The following is an 18173-nucleotide window of genomic DNA, read 5'->3' on the forward strand; positions in this document are numbered from 1 at the left end:
TGGAAAATTCATAAATCATTCAGAGAAAAAATGTGCAAATAAATATTCGGTCATGTTTCAGGATGCATTTGACTTAAAGTATGTCCTGCATTTCAAAAGTAATGTCACACAGCCACTTTGAGTAATGAATGAATGAGACCTTACCAGCAAGGTTTTGTGTGGTCCAATGTCTCCAGGTTTTAAATGGTGGAGTGAATCTGAAAGAGAATTAAATACACATTCCAGAAGTAAATCACATGTGGAAAAGGTAGGGTTTCATCCCAGTGACTTTGTAATGCTAAGTATTTATTCTTTTAGTTAAAGATTAGCAAAGCTAATGTTCCTGGCTCCCATTAGCATAGGGAGTGATTTTTTGCCTACATACTTCAACTTCCTGAATAGAAGGCATTCTCTCATCTGCTTCAGAGAGTGGCTGGAAGGCTGAGGCCAGCATAACTATAAATGGTAGCGTTTTCATCCAAACTCTCCAAGTGAGCAAAAGCCTCTTCAGTTGCCACTCCTGCTCTGGTCCCTCAGCCCCCTTACGCCAGGATTAAGCCTAACTTGAAGGACAGTAGGAGGGATGTGGCAGGCTTTCTAATATAGTCACCTCAGCACATAAATAATAAAACCTTGCTTTACTGATGATGGCAAGCCCCAAGAGAAATACAATACACGCTACAGCAAGAGCAAAAAGAAATGGATTAAAGTCTTCACAAGAGATTTGGAAGGTTAAAAATACAATTGCAAAATGAAGTCCATATAAAAATTAAAGATATTTTATATATTTGATGTTATAGAAGACATTATGAAATAATTACATAAACAGAAAAAATGGTCCCCCAGCAGAGCTGGTTAACCTCTTACCCCACAGTTACTTTGTAACAATAACAGCTCAAATCTTTCCTACAAATTACTCATCTGAGTCTGTGTGTTTGCAGCTTCTACTTCCTCACCTTAGGTCTGTTTCATTGTGCCCTTGGACCCTGCAGCTGTTCAATTCTTCCCCTGCTCTATTTTCAAGATTAAGTCATCAAGACCCAGTACCTCTCAGCTCAGAACAGTCACAATGTGAGTTCATAACAGCCAGTGGCTGCACACAGAACAGAACACATGGAGAAAGAGGTGCCTGGCTTTCAGTGAAACCAAGCTACAAAGCAAATAAACTGAAATGAAGAGTGAGTGTGTGTGTGTGTGTGTGTGTGTGTGTGTGTGTGTGTGTGTGTGTGTGTATGTGTGTATGTGTGTGTGTGTATGTGTGTGTGTATGTGTGTATGTGTGTGTGTATGTGTGTATGTGTGTATACATACATATACACACACACACATATCAATGTATGATGTATGTATGCACATGAATGCATATGGGTATGAGGCACGCCCATGTATACATGTGTTGAGATTAGCGGTTGATGTGAGATGCCTCCTCTATTGCTCTCCATCCTATTTTAGTAATTCATTTCGACATTTGAGTGTTCTGACCACATCTATATGTACCACACATTCTCTTCAGGAGCAGCAAATGCTCTTTAACCTCTGTGCCACCGCTCCAGCACCTTCACCATACTTTATTGAGATGAGGTCTCTCACTAAAGCTTAAGCTTACACTTTCAGCTAGACTGTCTGGCCAGTGAGCCCTTGGGATCTGCTTGTCTTTGCCCATAAAACTAGGGTAACAGATGGTGTGCTGTTGAACTATGTTTCTATGTGGTGCTGGCAACCTGAATTCCGGTCCTCAAGCTTGGGCAGCCAAGACTTTTTTATCCATTGAGACATTTCCTCAGTTGCCAAAGTGGAGAGAGCAGTCACTATTTCCTTCTCAAGAAAACCTATCACTGCCTCATTTTAATAGAAGTCAGTTGCAGCAAGGATTACACAGCACCAATCAGGGGCCTGCAGGACCTGACCTTGCTCCTTTTACCTCACCTAATCCTCAAGGTAACTTTCTGTGGGAAGTATGTAGCATGGCAACTGTTACATACTGTAACATGTACATACATGTAACTGAAGCACAGCAAGAGTACCTGACTTACCCAGGCTTTAAGAGGGTGGCAGGGTCTGCCTCCAGAGCCCACACTGGTAGCAATGCTGCTCTCAATTAAACCTGAACATCTCAACATTGCATTTTAATAACAACCACCAACTATGAAAACCAGCTCTCATGATAACACGGTTAGACAACAACAGTCATGGCAGATGGGAGAGTTACTTCATGCTTGAAAATTAAAAACAATTTGACATGGGAACATGAAAACCACAAGCAGGCCTGGAGTCAAGTATAGTGCAATGAGTCTGGCATCTGTTTGGATGAGGAGGAGGGAAGGGGGGATGGGAAGGAGGGGGAAGAAGGGAGAGAAGGGAGGGAGGATCATATGAGATCTACAGAACCCCTTGTCTCTGTTATCTGTCTTAAGGCCCATCACTTCCGTCATTCTCCAAAAAGTCACAACTATGTATCTATGTATCTGTTTTAGCAGCAGTAGGGAGTTAAGGCAGAAAGAAGAGAAAACAGAAAGTTCCAAATAGAAAACAAAGCAAAACAAAAAAACAAAACAAAATCCCACATCCTTTTATTAATGCAAGGGCAGAAATCACATTCAGTGAAGAAACTTAGACCCACAGGATAAATTGGCCAGCTCATCCATGACACTGCAGAACCTGCAGGCTAAGGCTGCACCGGCGTCACACATTGGGCTCCAAACCTGCAAGAAGACTCACCCAACCTCCCCCTTATCTCATTCCTACCATTCCTCATGGGTATGCTGTACTTTAGTCACCCAGACTTCCCTGCCAACCAACCCAGCGCTAACTGTGGCTGCCATGGCAGCAGCATTTGTTCAATTCAGCCAACAAATGCCCAGGAAACAACTGATAACAGTAAGAGCTGGTCTTTAGGGAGCCAGGTACCAATGCCCCACAAGCTTTAATACTGTTTGTAATTCTTTTGAGTCACCCTTTATTGCCCCAGTTAGCAGGTAAGTAAACAAGCATAACTAAGTCAGTAGCCTAAGGTCACAAGGCTTGTTGGTAACTGCACAAGATGGTGAAGCCGGACAATCTGCTTCCAGAGCCTTCATTCTAACAACCTTACTGTATCTCTCCCCACATGGTTCCACTGTCTTCTTCTCACTACCCTAACACCTACTGTCACAGGGAGCTCTTGGGTTTTAGTTGGTGATGGGGTGGTCTCCCTACAGAACCCTGGAAGGGTGAGAACCACCTTTATACCACATTTGTATGTCTCTAAGACCTCAAAAGATATTCAGTATATAGTAGGTGCTCAATAAAGACATATGGAAAAGCAGCACTGCAAGGATGGGGCACATTAACAAAGCAAGCTTTCCCTTTATCTTTTAAATCCAGCCAAGGCAGCAATACCTCCTAGGCCTATTCCAGTACATGAGGGAACATAAGCAACTAGAGTTTCACTGACTTAACCATATCTCTAAGGGGTTCCTCTGTTTGATTCTACTTTGCACATGGATCATGAGTGCATGTGTGTGTCTGCAGGCCAAAGAGCAGCTTGGGTGTCATTCCTCAGGCACTGTCCACCTGTTTGTGAGACAGAGTCTCTCTCTGACCTAGAATTCTACATGAAGGCCAGGTGGGCCAGCCAGCAGGGCCTTGCTGTTACCCTCTGTGCAGCACTTGGATTACTGTGTGCTGCTAGAGCCAGCTCTTGAACATGGGTGCCTTTGGTTGACCTCAGTTCTCATACTTGCAAAGCAAGTAGTTTACCAATTGAGCTACTTCCCTGGCCCAACATTTGGGCCTTCTGCCTATGTAGCATACAATGGTTTTGGCTGGAGAAGAGAGACTATGATGAAGTTTCCTTGCTTGCCAGGAAATGGCCCAGAGTTTTACAGCATCTTTCTATACTTCTGGATGGCCACAAAAAGGAACTTTGTACAAGGACATGGTCCTCTTCAGGATCAGAGACATGGTAAAGACCTATAGGGAGAAGGAGCTTTTACTAGCTTATCCCAAAGACTGCACCAGGAATGTGGCCCAATGCAACACTCACAGACAAATGCAGTTAGCTCTAATGCCCACCTGAAGTACTACCTTTTCAAGAATATGAGCATCAGAGGCATCCAACACTCATGACCAAATTATGCATCTGTATTTTGATTTTTGCTATCTCAACTCTTTACTGGGAGGTTTACAAAGCAAATAATGTGCTGGGCCTAGTTGTAGGCACTAGGGATGCAGCATGAACAAGGTAAGTGGTGTCTATCAAGTAAATGGCATTGCTGATGTAAGACCTGTACAGGGTAATAATGCGCAGACAACGTAAAAAGTCAGTTTCAAGCAAACACTTTGGCAAGAGCAGAGGCTGTCATGCTTACGGAAGAGTTCAGCTGCTTCTCTTTTGCAGCTATATGGAGCAACAGTGGGTGAAAGGCAACCAATTCTAAAGCCATTTGGTTACTCAGGTGAGGAATGATGGTGCCCTGGCCTAGAATGGTGACAGGAGGGGCAGAAGTGGATGCACTCTGCAGGTAAGATGACTAAGACTAGCCAATGATGTAGACAGGGGTGGGTGGGTGAGAACATGTCCTCAGGGTGGTGAACCAGCCCACTCTGTTCCACCTTAAGATGGGCTCCTTGCTGCCAGGCCTGGCTTAAGCCATCCATTGAGAGTAACTCTTCTGGAGAGACACCATCCTTAATATGCAGACCGAAAGTCTGTTCTTTGTAACAGTTTCTTTATCTTATGTTACATATGAGTGTTTTACCCACATGTATGCATGTGCACCACATGCATGCCTGGTGCCTGCAGAGGTGAGAAAGGGGGTCCTGGAGTTGAAGTTATAAATGGTTGTGATCCACCATGTGGGTGCCAGGAACAAAACCTAGGTCCTCTGACTCATGGGTGTAGGGCCATCCACTGAAGCGTGGCTGGCCTATCAGGGGTTGACACACCATTAACAAAACCTGGCTCTTCCTCCTGCAGAAGCTAGCCACTGTCAGTATCTCCTCAGTTAGGGGTGGGGCTTGTGAGCCCTTCTCCACTAATGGAGCTTTTATTAACACACCACCAAAATAATGAACAGTTCCAAACATCTGTTACCTAAGCTTTTCTGGGGGGGGGGTTTAAGCGCATATGTATGCCTGTGTTTATATATGTGCACCACTTGCACACAGGAGCCCACAGAGGTCACTAAAGCATGTCCAGTCCCTGGAATTGGAGTTACAGGCAGTAGTAGGCTGCCACAAGGGTGCTGGAAACAGAAACCCTATCCTCTGCAAGAACAGGCACTGTAACCACTGAACCATCTCTCCAGCACGGATTCCTAAAATCTTAATGTTTTATAGATAAAATGGTACTGTTAATGTTGTTTTGTTTTTTTCTAAAGTTCTTAATAAAGATATCCCATTTATTAATGTTTTATAATAATATTCATATTCTTTGTTCATTCATGTACTAGCTTACTGTTTTTCTTACAACTATAAATATCTTTATAATTTATGATCAACAGTTGATACAGATATACACACATAATGCTACAAATAACTCCCAAAAACTTTTGCAATTTTGTTGTTCTTGTTTGTTGTTTTTTGAGACAGGGCTTCATAATATAGCTGCTGTAATTCACAACACACTGTACTTAAATGGGAGGGAAAGGTTTCAAGGGTCTGCTGTTTTTGTGGTTCTATTTTCCCACTGTCTAGCACCTTGCTCTGTGCCTAAGAATTTTAATTCAGTATTTTACAAAGGAATAAAACAATGCTATATAGTTAAGTGGCAATGGTTAATAGAAAGAGCAGAATTTGGTTAAAATGGAAACATTTAAGTGTAGGTTGCATTAACTGTATGTTCTTCGATACACTGCAAAAAGCTCCTACCATGAGACAATTTTTGAAGCATCCTCACACCCAATCTGCACTAGCTAAACAATACTAAGCTATATTAAACAGCATCCCAAGATATTAACAACCTGGTGCCAACCCGTGCCTTTCTGTAAATATATCTTGTATTTTTAAAAAATAATTTATTTAACTTTATTTTATGTGCACTGGCATGAAGGTGTTAGATCCTCTGGAACTGTAGTTACAGAAAGTTATAAGCTGCCATGTGGGTGCTGGGAATTGAACCGGTGTCCTCTGGAAGAACAGCCAGTGTTCTTAATCACTGAGCCATCTCTCCAGCCCCTATATCTTGTATTTTTATCTGCAAGTCATATCTACCTCATTCTTTAAAAGTTCTGTGTGTATGCATATCTGCATATCTCACAAATCTTGGTTAGTATTTAGAAAGAACTCACAGAAATGTGGAACATCTGTTTCCTAAAATTCATGGGAGGCAATTAACATTAACTGACAAGAGAACAAAAGAATCTGGAGCACCATACAAAAGGAAAACACCTAAAATTCATAACTGAATAGAGTAGAGCCTGTGCGTCCTTTCATCTTCACAAGTGTGGGGATGATGTCACATCTCATGAAATACTTGTTACAACAGAATGTATCAGTCTATGTATACACTCAGACAGATACTGCTCCCATCCTCCATAACAAGCGTTCAGGGTCTACACCCCACCCACCCCTGCTGATATTCATGTCACTTTGGCAGGTTTGGTTGGTGTGTGTGTGTATTCTCAAAAATCTCCAGTGCTTTAAAGGACAAACTAAAACAAAAATGAACTGGATGGCAGTGCCTGACGGAGAGGATAAGCCCTTCTGAGAGAAGATCTAGTGTTATCCACTCCCAAGTAGTGGATAGCTTGTTGGATCTCCCACCATCTTGCTTCTTCTAAGCATATCTGTTATCTATGCCTGGCAGAAAGATCCTGGGAATATAAAACAAAACTAAACTACAAGCCTTCTCTGTGAGAAACTTCAGTAAATCACTGCCGCATGACAGTGGTGATGGCTTAACTCTTAACTGCAGCAAGCACAAGGAGCTTTCTAAGGACAGGAGAGTGCCTGCACCAGTCCATAATGCTCATGAGAAGATTCTAGGAGGAAATAGTGTGATGAGTGACCAGGAATAATGAGAAGAGGAAAGGAGTTCTTAGGTACTCCAGGGGCTGCAAAGAGTCTACTGTGAGGAGTTCAGGATGGGAGTGATGCCTTACATCCTAAGAAACACTAGCTAGTCATACAGAGCCTACATTGAGTGAACTACAGTGCAAACCATGCAGTAATGGAGTAATCCACAATCTCTAGCATCTGCACACTGAAACCTTATTAAAGACAAGGGTGATCAAGGAAACCACTAACAGCCAGGCACTCAACCCACTGCTCGGGTTGACCAGGACTCTGTCCAACATGTAGGATATATCTGGACTGTTAAAGCAGCAGAACTATCCAAGAATATCCCTTTCCATACAACAGGGTAGTGAGTAAAATGTACAACAGGTTACATGGCTTTCCAGCAGGAGATGCAGAAAGCTCTCAAGCCACAGTGTGCCAATGGCTTGTATTAAATGCTAGTTCAAATGCACCGACACAGGAAGCTTAGCAAATGCCATCCAGCCCCACTTCTCTGGCAAGAGTCAGAAGAACGCAGGGGGATGTGGGACTTGATACTTTTCTCTGACAAAAAGCAATGCTAGCTAACAGTTAGCCCTTAATGAAACAATGTTGGTAAGTCCAACATGCTTAAAAACAATTATGTAAGAAAGACCTAAAGCTATTCAAGAAAGGAGGGTTTAAAACCTCAGGAAATTAAAAAAAAAGGTGGAATTTAGTGGCAATTATTACTGGTCATGTATGTTAAAATTACTTTTCCATCTAAGTCTTCCAGGTTTATTGGAGTTGTCACATACATTCAGGCTGTGAGATTTCGTGTTGAAATTAATCATTCTGTTCACACAACTTAGTTCCCCCTTCGAATTTTTTTCTGAGACAGTGTTTTGGTATGCAGCCCAGGCTAACCTCAAGTTTACTGCAATCCTCCTGCCTCATCCTTTCAGGGGGCTAGATCATAGGCATGACCTCCTTTTTTTATTACCTCATATCCAATAATGTAAAGTAAAACTCTACATTCAGAGTATAAGCAAATTCTATTACCCCTGCCTTCAAAATACCTTCTGGATCTATTTAGCTTTCTACTCTCATCTTTCTAGGGCAGCCAGCCTCTCCTGTATAGATGACCATAACAGTCCTCTCCAGATTCTGGGCCGCATTCTTGTTTGTTAACTCCACAGTCTGGTGTCCACACAGTAAGCAAGGGCTGTCCACTTTACCCCTACTCAGAAATCTCAGAAGCCTTAGATGCTCACTGAAGACCATCACTTGACCATCAGACCCTTTTGGCCTAGCCCACTATAGAGAAGCAAGGACCCTGCTTCTCTTCACATATTGCCAGCAAGCACCAGTCTTGAGGCCTTCAAATCTACTCATCCTTCTACTGGGAGTTTAGGCAGACACCTTCACCCGCCTGTCTGGTTTCCTTGGGTTCTTCACAAGGGCCCTCCTCCTTCATCCCTTACATTGCTTTGCTGTGTGTGTCAAAGTAACTACTGACTGATGCTCTCCTTTCTAGCTATTGATTTACACGCATCTCTCTCACTGGAAATAAACTCTATGAGCAAAGGGGACTGTTTGCTCAATGCTGTATCTCAGGGCCTGAAACGAACGAAGCATTCAATAAAAAATTTTATGTGTGTGTGCATGTGCATCTGAGAGAGAGAGAGAGAGAGAGAGAGAGAGAGAGAGAGAGAGAGAGAGAGAGAGAGCGCACAGATACATGTCATCTGAGATGCTAAAAACAGGCGTCTTCTTAATTACTCTACAGCTTAAACCTAAAGTTTACTGATTCAGTTAGACTGGCCGGCCAGCTCTGGGATCCACCGGCCTGTACTAGTTTGGAAACTCATCTTCTCATGATTGTACAGCAAGCACTTTACCCACTGAAGTGTCTTGTACCTCCCAAGTGTGTATTTTCAATTGGCCAGAAATATCTTCTATTGAACTGGATCTCAGTATAAAAGTGTTCCCCAAAAGTAAGTAAAAAATAAATTTAAATAATAAATAATGCCATGTTGACTTGCAGAGCAATGACATGAGTTCAATGTAAACCATCTTGGCTATACTCTAAATTCTTGGTGTTCTTTAGCTTTCTGTCTCTTAAGCCCTTTAGGCTTTGCCATTTTAAACATTACACTCCTGTTTGTGCTATTTGTGGTTAGTAGCAGAGTTTCTTCCAGTTATTTCTGAATCCTGCTGTCTCTGATCTCAGTGCCAAGTGGCTTACACCACTACTCTTGTTGCATGGTTCTATAAAGCTTGTGACCAAGAGCCACTGAAATGCTGTAAAACATCCAGAAAACTCCCAGGAGTCCTAGGAACATGCGCAAACCCTTCCCAAGTGTCTCCAATCCTTTGGGGTTGGGGCTGCCTGGCTGACTCTCTGCCCAGCATGGTAGAGAAGGGAACCCCACAGAGACTACTTTCTCCCATCAACTGCACCTTTTTTTTGGGGGGGGGGGTTGGCCGTCCAATCAGACAGCTTCAGCAAGTCTGATTAACTGCCAACTATCTACTTGCCATGTTTTTTTTTTTTCAAATTTGTTTTCTTTTTTACATTTTATTATTGTTGTGGTGTTGGGGGCTATGCCACAGTGTGCCTATGGAACTCTGGCAGTCAGGCTTATTCAGCAAGCACTGTACTTGGTGAACCATCTCACCAGCTGCCCTTCCTTCTCCTTTATGTTTGTTGTAAGACAGGCTCTTTGCAATTCAGGCTTGCCTTGTACTTGAAGTACTCCTGAGCCAGTGTCCTGAGTGCCCACCTGGTTCATCTCTCTTTTCCTTCTTTCTTTTTAATGGCTTACTGATTTTTATTTTTCTGTGCATTGGTATTCTGTGCATTGCTGCATGTGTATCTGTGGGAGGGTGTTGGGTCCCCTGGAACTGGAGTTACACAAAGTTGTGAGCTGCCATATGTATGTTGGGGATTGAATCTGGGTCCTTTGGAAAAGCAGCCAGTTTTCTTAACCACTGAACCATCTCTCCAGCCCCTCACCTCTCAAGCATAATCCTTCTGGAGCTTTTAGAAATGAAACTTAGGAATTCTTTCATTAAAAATAAAGTATTCTTTTTAAAAAATGTTTACTGCACTTATGTGGTACCCTCGCTCACTGTTGGTCCTGTCTATGATGTGGCTGGTTCCCCTTCTCACTGTTGGTCCTGTCTGGGATGCGGTACCCTCTCTCACCTTTGGTCCTGTCTATGATGGTCTGTCACCACCGGTTCTGTCTGTAATATGGCTGCTTTCTAACCACTTAGGAATTAAAGCTTTTGGGTAGTTTGTTCATGTTTTTATTCAAGCTAATATCTCCTGCAAAGCCTCTTGCTTTCTTTCCTTTAAAATCACAAATCTAGATTCCTGGAATGTGAGCACAATTTAACTCTGGACTGAATTCTGGGGTCTCTGCTACCTGGACTACACAAGTGGCTTCCTTTCTCCCCCTCCCCCAAACACCCAGCGCAGGCAGAGCCAACATAAACCAAGGGTTGATGATTTTCTGAGCGACCCTCACATTCCTGCACTCTCCTGCAAAGTTTCACTGCAAACCATCTTCCTGTCTCATGTGCCTGCCCACCCAAACACTGTTTTACAGCAGCGTCTCTCACTGAGCTTGGGTGGGTAAGTAATCTGTTAATAGTCCGTTGGCCAGTTTCCATATAGAGCTTCTGGCATGAGTCAGGGCTAAACCATTTCAGATGCCTAACACTACCCTCCAAATATTTCCCTATTTTAATTCTTTAATTCCTCTATTCTTTAGCCATCCAGAAAGGAAGGAGATGAGCACTTCTAGGCCTAGGGAACATTAGGGGAGAGAGTGTGGAAAGAAAACTAGGAGCTGGAAGACGGGAGGAGTGCTGTTTTCTGGACACACCATAGCTGTTCAACTCCTGAATTCACAGCAGCTGTGGTTTCCTGCTCAGGGCCTGCACAAGACGGCATCCATCAACATTCACAAAGCTCCACTGTACCCTGTGGAGCTAATGGTGGTTAATGGGTAAGTGGATGTCGTTTTCCTGAGTGTTACACTGCTGGTAACTTGCTCACAGTCTGGTAAATAACCCCCAACCATGATTACTTAAGCAACCCTAATTAAACTCAGTGAGTCATGAGCACATACTAAGAAGACATGCAAGTAAGGGATGACCAGCAGGGAAGGAGAAGACATAGGAAGGGAGAAATAGGGGGTAATGGGGTAGTGAAATGGCCAAAGTACATTTATGTATAGGACACTGAAAGAATAAGTAAAAAGAAAAAAAATTAAAGTAAGGTTGGAACTAGGGAGCTGGCTGGTAACTGCTCTTGCAGAGGATCAGGGTTTGGTTCACCACACTTAACACTGAATGACTCAGAATCACCCATAACTCCAGCTCAGGGAGATCCAACACTCTCTTCTGACCTTAGTAGGTACCCAGAAACACACAGATACATTAAAAAACATTTTTAAGACATTTTGAAAAGGCAGGGGTGGGGATGAAAACCCTCACACACAACAGAGGTATCTTCACACTGTGTTCCTTTTACACTAAAAAACTAACAGAACTCTAAAGCACAATTCAGGACTTACAGCTCCTGAACCTCTTAACATGAGTACCAGAATCTCACAAATAAATCCTGTCCAATGAACACCAATCTCTTGCTTTTCTCTTTTCTTCCACTGACTTATGTGCAGTGCCACTACTGCTCACTCAGCAGACAGATCCCAATGTGTTCTGCTGACAGAACCTGGGTTCCTGTGTAGGATGCTGGGAACTCTGGAGAGGTGGCCAAGCTGAGGTCAATTTAATGAGACCAGAGGGGGAACCTGAAGAGGATGCAGGGAAGGAATCTTTTTCCTCAGCAAAAATGGGAGCACATGACTGCTTCTTGGGAACTGTTGAAGGCTGTGACAACCATTTGATGACTATGAGAAATTTAAAATTAAAAGGCAACACAACCAAGAGGGTGACTCAATGGGTTGAGACAAGCACAGACCTTTAGTGACAAATAGAACAGCTGCCTTCTCCATGATCCATCCCCTGACTTTTTAGGGTCATGACTGATCAGTTTGCTTTTCTGATATGTTTAGTCTTAATATTCATGAAATGACAAAGCTTACACATTCTTAACATTTGCTTAGCAAACCTGCAGCTGACCGCTTACTCTAGATGTATTTACATCATCTAACACAGAAGCCTCCATCTAGAGCAGCTGCTCCATACATCAACGGAACCATTCATCCACCAATCAGTGTTGTCTTCTTTTATTTTCTTCTGCCAACAGCCAAGTGCTGAGCCAGTACTTTATAAAAGACACTGCATTAGGTACAAATGAAACAAACCAGCTCAGGGACATAAAATAGTGATACCTGTTTTAGAGACAAAGACACTGAGGTTCTCAGTGTCTAAACATTTTTCTTCATAAAAATCTGTATGCAAACTTGTTGGGATTCAAATCTACAGCATCTGAATGCATAACTCTCATGCTTTTCACTATGCTATGAATGTTAGCCACTGCTTCACTCACCTAATTTACATTTAACAAGAAACTATACCACTTTTTGATAGCCCACTATTCTGACTGATGACAAACTACTCCAATAACTAGCTTTATCTCATCACTTCTGGACATGGGGTGCATCTAGAACACAGGTTTACTTTTTACCTGGCAGTCACACCAACCCATCCCTACAGAATAGCAGTGCTACCATGAGTGACAACGGGGATCATCTTGCATTCACGTGGGGCCCTTTTCTAATTTGCTCACCATTTGGTGCATATTCCCTGGGGCATGGTGGTTCTTTTAGCTGCTCACAGATCAGATGTCTAACTGGATGAGCAGAATTTAAGTCAAAGAGTTAAGATGCTGCCTCAAGGAACCCTGCGTGCCATGTTCTTGAGACTCTTAATGAAATGAACTGATAACATTTCTAATGACTTGGCAGGTCCTGCTCTAGGTGTTTACAAACTTGCCGACTAAGCTCTCTGTGCATGATGTGTACAGCAAGTGTGTCCTAACAGGAAAGCCCTGATACCACCCACATATCCAGTACCCAGGTGAAAAACTAAACCAACAACAAAGGCATTATTTTCCTGCCATTGCAAGACAGATTTGGAGCATGAGGACATAGGAAAAGGGTAGATGTGAAGATAGACTAACAGACTCACACACAGGCTCCCATCTACATGGAAATGTGAAGCTGGCCTCGTAAGAGCACTTCAGTATACAATGCAACTTCAGAATGTAATAAAATAATAGAAACTGGCTCTTCTTTCTACTGCTTATCTTTAGAGTCATTATATTATCAAAGCTGCAAATTCTTACAAACTGTATGCTCACAATTTAACATTTGACCAGTTCTGAAAAGATACGTCTTTGTGTGCATAATGAATGCATTCTCTCTCTCTCTCTCTCTCTCTCTCTCTCTCTCTCTCTCTCTCTCTCTCTCTCTCTCCCTCTCTCTGTCTCCTATTCAGGGTTCCTTATTGACAAAAGACATCCATTTACTTGCAGATGAAACATGTGACTTGTTTCTAATATCTGAAGGCCTCACAAGAATGAACACTGTATGGAAGCTCTGCAGACGCAGACACCCTAGGCTCTCCACGAGACACATGCCCTGTTGAGCTGGCACACCCAGGATGCTCTCTGCCAGTGATGTGTATTTCTTCACCCCTCTCTTGGTTAATTCTGGCTTATTCAAGTTCTTAAACTTAGTTCATTCTGGCTTAATCAGTAAGTTCTAAACATGCTGCTGGTTGAATGACAGTTCAGTTCACGTACTTCTCATGTCCCCACCGGGAAGGAAGCGTTATAATTATCAGACTTTTTATGAGATAAAGTCAGTTGCTTTAAGCTAACAGGTTTGCCGAGGCTGACAGAAACAGGCTACTCAGCTGCACTCTCGGCTCACTGTTCTCTTAAGTTCCAGGTTGTTCTCACTTGGGAAAAAGTACCAGATAGAGTATAAAAATCATGTTCTCCGAAATAAAAATTCTCCAATTATTTTTCTAATAGTACCTAACCCATGCTGCCATGAAAACTCTCCTTTAAGGTCTCTGTGGGTAGCGGAGCAGTCAGTGCAGAAGGCCATCCTGCTGCAGGCTGTGCACAACTAAGGTATAAGAAAACAATGGCTTAGACAAATATGAAACAAGACATCAACTCAGGTACAAATGGCACACAAATAAGATCCAAGTGCACACCAAGGTCCAAGGAAGCCCAACTAGTGGGTCAGTGGCCTCTGCAAACAGTCCCCTTTTATAAAAGTTCTGAATTTTGGAAAACTCCCCCAAACAGATTTTATTCAAATAATTGCCAGTTAAACTTTCCACACTATCAGAAGAGTTCTAACCTTGAAAATGGGTTGGGAAATGGAAAAAAGAAACATCAGTTCAGCAACAGGGCTACCTGTGTGTGTGTTGGGGGGCACAGACCATGTATACACACATCATTAACTATAAGATTTTCCCTCCGAGTCACAGCCTTTCCCAGTTGAGAGGCTAGTTTACCATAAACAAACCTGAGGTGACCATGCCACCAGTGGATCGTTACACTGTCTTACAAGCAATCCCAGTTCTAACTCAAATAATCTCTCCTCATCTGCTTTCTGTTACCCAAACCAGTCCACCCTTCCCCAAGCTTCATTTTCAGCCCCCTGATAAAAAACCTTGAGGGTTCCTTCCCCCTCCCTGACTCCATGGGTCTCTTTTGTGTGCTTGCTAGCATAATTCCAAAACGAGGCAGCCTGAGCTAACAACCTAGTCCCGAGTCTGCTCTGACGATCTCCGCTCCCTTCCATCCCTGTCTCTCAGTCTTGGTCTTGCTGTGGCCTGAGGTGCCTTGGTCTCCTGTAGCCCTGCCAGGTCTAGCTAACTCCCTGTCCTCTAAGGACCTTTCCCGCTCCTAGACTAACCTCTCATCACCTCTACAAACATTAAACTTTTAGAAAGAGAAAGCCTTCTTCTATTACAATATTTTCCAGATTTTATTTTTAGTTTATTTTTATACTTTGCATCTATGTAATGTATATGTGTATGTATGTATGTATGATGTACATATGTGCATCATGGTTGTGCAGTGCCCAGAGAGGCCAGAAGAGGGGACCAGGGCCCAGGGCTCACAGTTGTGAGCTACCATGTGGGTGCAGGGAATCAAACCCGGACCCTCTGAAGAGCAGCTGATTCTCTTAGCCATCAAACCATCTCTCCGCCCCCTACTGCAATCAGAAAAGTATCCATGACAAGGACCATGAAGACTGAAAGAATAAGCACTATGAAAAACACACTAGGGTCTGGACTCTGCTCCCAAGTGGGTACTAGGAGCCAGATACCACACTGAAGAGGATCTAAGGCTTTCTCCATCCGCTTCTATAGCTCCTGCTACCGTTTGAGTTTTCTCCCCTCTATTCACTCAGAGCTTGCCTTGTGGCTTCTATAATGGTCTTTCCAGCCACTGGCTGACTCTCTCCTAGGTGTGCCCTGACCTCTGACCTCGGTGTCTTTCATCTTCACATACAAGTCTCTTATTTCAACTTCATATAAAGAATTTGAATTCATGGTGCTGGTGTTTAAACCGGGGTGAGTGGATTTGGATTCCAGGGCTCTTTTCATCAGCTGTGACTTCAGGGTAGAGGTAGGGCAAGGACACACACTAGTTAGGACAACAGCCACTGTTCCTCCTGAACGTTCTGAGCACAAAAGGCACCTTTCTCTTTTGCGGTACACAGGCTTCTGAAAACTCAAGGAAGAAAATCAATCTCGGTGTTGTCAACGGTTACCCAAGATGTCTGCAAGCACCGGTCTTCCTGCATGCACCAGCAAACAAGCTGCACACCAGCTGGGTGCCTTTCCATTTGACTTAACTCTCATATTGTCTATCTGCAGAAAACATTTTATCCCATACTTAAGGCACATCGCCTAAAACTTCAGACTCCAGGCAAAAGCCCCAGGTGTTTAACCCATGCTTCTGACTGACTGGCTGGAAACAGGTTTTTCAGAACTCTCATCTTCTGTTCAATTAATTAGAGCAGTTCACAGAACTCCGAGAACATTTCTGGTTTATTTAAAAGGATATTAAAAAGGACACAGATGAAGACCAGATGAAGGGATGGGTAGCTACAACAGGGCATGTGGGAAGAGACCAAGAACTATCATGCCCTTTCCAGGGACATCAACTTCCAGGAACTACCAGGAAGCTCTCCAAATCCCACTCTTCAGTTTTATGGAGGCTTCATTCCATAGGCATGGCTAGCTGATTAAAAATCACCACCCAATATAACCTTTTCCCTCCAAGGAGGTTGGGACTTCTGCCACAGCCTTCCATTCTTGCCATAGTGTTCTGTTTTGTTGTTTTGTTTAGCCAGCCCTCATCCTGAAGCTTACCTAGGGGCTGCCTACTGTAAGTTATCTCATTAGCATATTAACACTATAATTCAAGGCTGACCACTTCTTAGTGGATAAGGAATTAGGGGCCTCATCCCTGGGAAGGACTATTTCTCTCATTCTCAGCATTCTTTAATTACCTGTAATTCTTTGTCTATAGATGAGGTCCCATGAGAATAATTATATTTGTAATGCATTAAACATTTTAAACTTTCCAATTTCAGTTTCTTATGGTATATGTAAACAATTATTGTATATGTCAACAGATAAAGCCAAATAAAAGCCCGTAGGATTCTCAATTTTTAGGAGTGTCAGAGGTTTGTGAGACCAAAAGAAAAAAGAATTACATACTGTATTAACTACTCATCTTAAGGGTTGTAGTCACTGAGATGCCTCAATACAGGTAGACCCCTCTAATGCTGTACAGCCATGAGCATCACTGTGACCTGGGACAGTAGTACCACCTATCTAGGTCCAAAGTCAGATAGGCAGGAAGACATTTATAGGCTCCTACCCAGTGCTGCACTGATCATAGTCAAGTCTGGGATACATCAGAGATATGAATAAGGGAACTCACTGAAGAAATCAATTTTAAAAAAGTAGTTGGTTAAGTATGTAATACAATAATCAGTGTTTCTCTGAGACACTGGGGTAAGAAGAGCTTTACTCTTTTATTGTGCCCCATGGTAGATAAGATGTGCTTTGAAACAAGGCTAAGTTAAATAATTTTTATGCTGCAAGGACAACCTTATACGTAGCATTTTTTTTCACTCTGAGCATAAGGTTGTAAGGAATGTGACTATTGCCTGATTAATAATTAAGCAATAGAAGTTTATCCACCACTACTTTCGCAGCATATTCCCAATGTCAACACAGTGAAAACACCAAGTAATATCTTATTATTATAGAAACACACCTGACCTTGTAAATCACTGGAAAGAGCTGACACTCTTTGGGGTTTGTGGACCACACTCAGCAAACACCTGCTTTTAAGTGTTTAGCATGAATGGCTGAACTCCCTCATAAATGACACTTTTATTCAGCAAGGAGGGTCCACGAAGCTTTAATGAATAAAAGAGCTTTCAGTTTAGCCATTCAGATGACACAAGATGGGGCCAGTGAGGTGACAACCTGAGTTTGATCTCTGGAACACACATGAAGGTAGGAGGTAAGGACTGACTCCACAGAAAACCTCTGACCAATCTCTATACCATGGCTGTGATACACATATGTGTTAACACATGTTCACATACACAAGAAGAGAAAAAATGAAGATTGCACTGTATTTTTTAATGAACAGAAGGCCAGAAGAAGCTGAAATAAGAAGTTAGCAAGATGCAGGGAACTTTGGCAAAGCAGAGGAATACAACTCCAGGGGATGAACACCTTGCACTAGGCAAACTGCACTCCACATGGATCACCCAACACAGTCTAGCAAGCAGTTAAAGGTGAGCAAACAGCCAGTCTGGGACATCTGAACATTCAAGTCCCTCACCAGGACTAGCAGGAAAAAAAAAATGCAGTCAGTACTCACTAAATGAACAAATGAACAACTCAGAGAAATGAACTATCTCTTATGGTAACATGGACAAGAATTAATTCTAGGGCTGACCTCACACCTTCAAAGGCACCAAATCCATGTTGTTTTTCACAAATCAATGTCTTCAAAATGTCAGGAAACACAGCCAGGATGGGGCGACATTAGTATTAATACGGGGAATGGCAAAAACACAGCTGTGAGAGATGGGTGTTCATACAGGTATTCTGTGAACATACATGTGTGTTGTGGGAAGATTAGAACAAACCAGCTCCGAGACTACCAAGAGAGTCTTTATTGCTTTAAAGGGGGCTGGC

At 42.8% G+C, this 18173-nt stretch overlaps 1 protein-coding gene across 1 annotated transcript in view; it reads right to left on the reverse strand.

Annotated features, from left to right (window-relative positions):
* The window catches only part of Gng12 (G protein subunit gamma 12), a 109822-nt gene that overhangs the window by 62105 nt on the left and 29544 nt on the right, over positions 1–18173 (reverse strand). Inside the window, exon 2 of the mRNA XM_027430228.2 lies at positions 145–197. The gene's annotated coding sequence lies outside the window, so the exon portion shown is untranslated. The remainder of the gene's footprint in view (positions 1–144; positions 198–18173) is intronic.

This window comes from Cricetulus griseus, chromosome 8, assembly GCF_003668045.3.
Source record: "Cricetulus griseus strain 17A/GY chromosome 8, alternate assembly CriGri-PICRH-1.0, whole genome shotgun sequence".
NCBI lineage: Eukaryota > Metazoa > Chordata > Mammalia > Rodentia > Cricetidae > Cricetulus > Cricetulus griseus.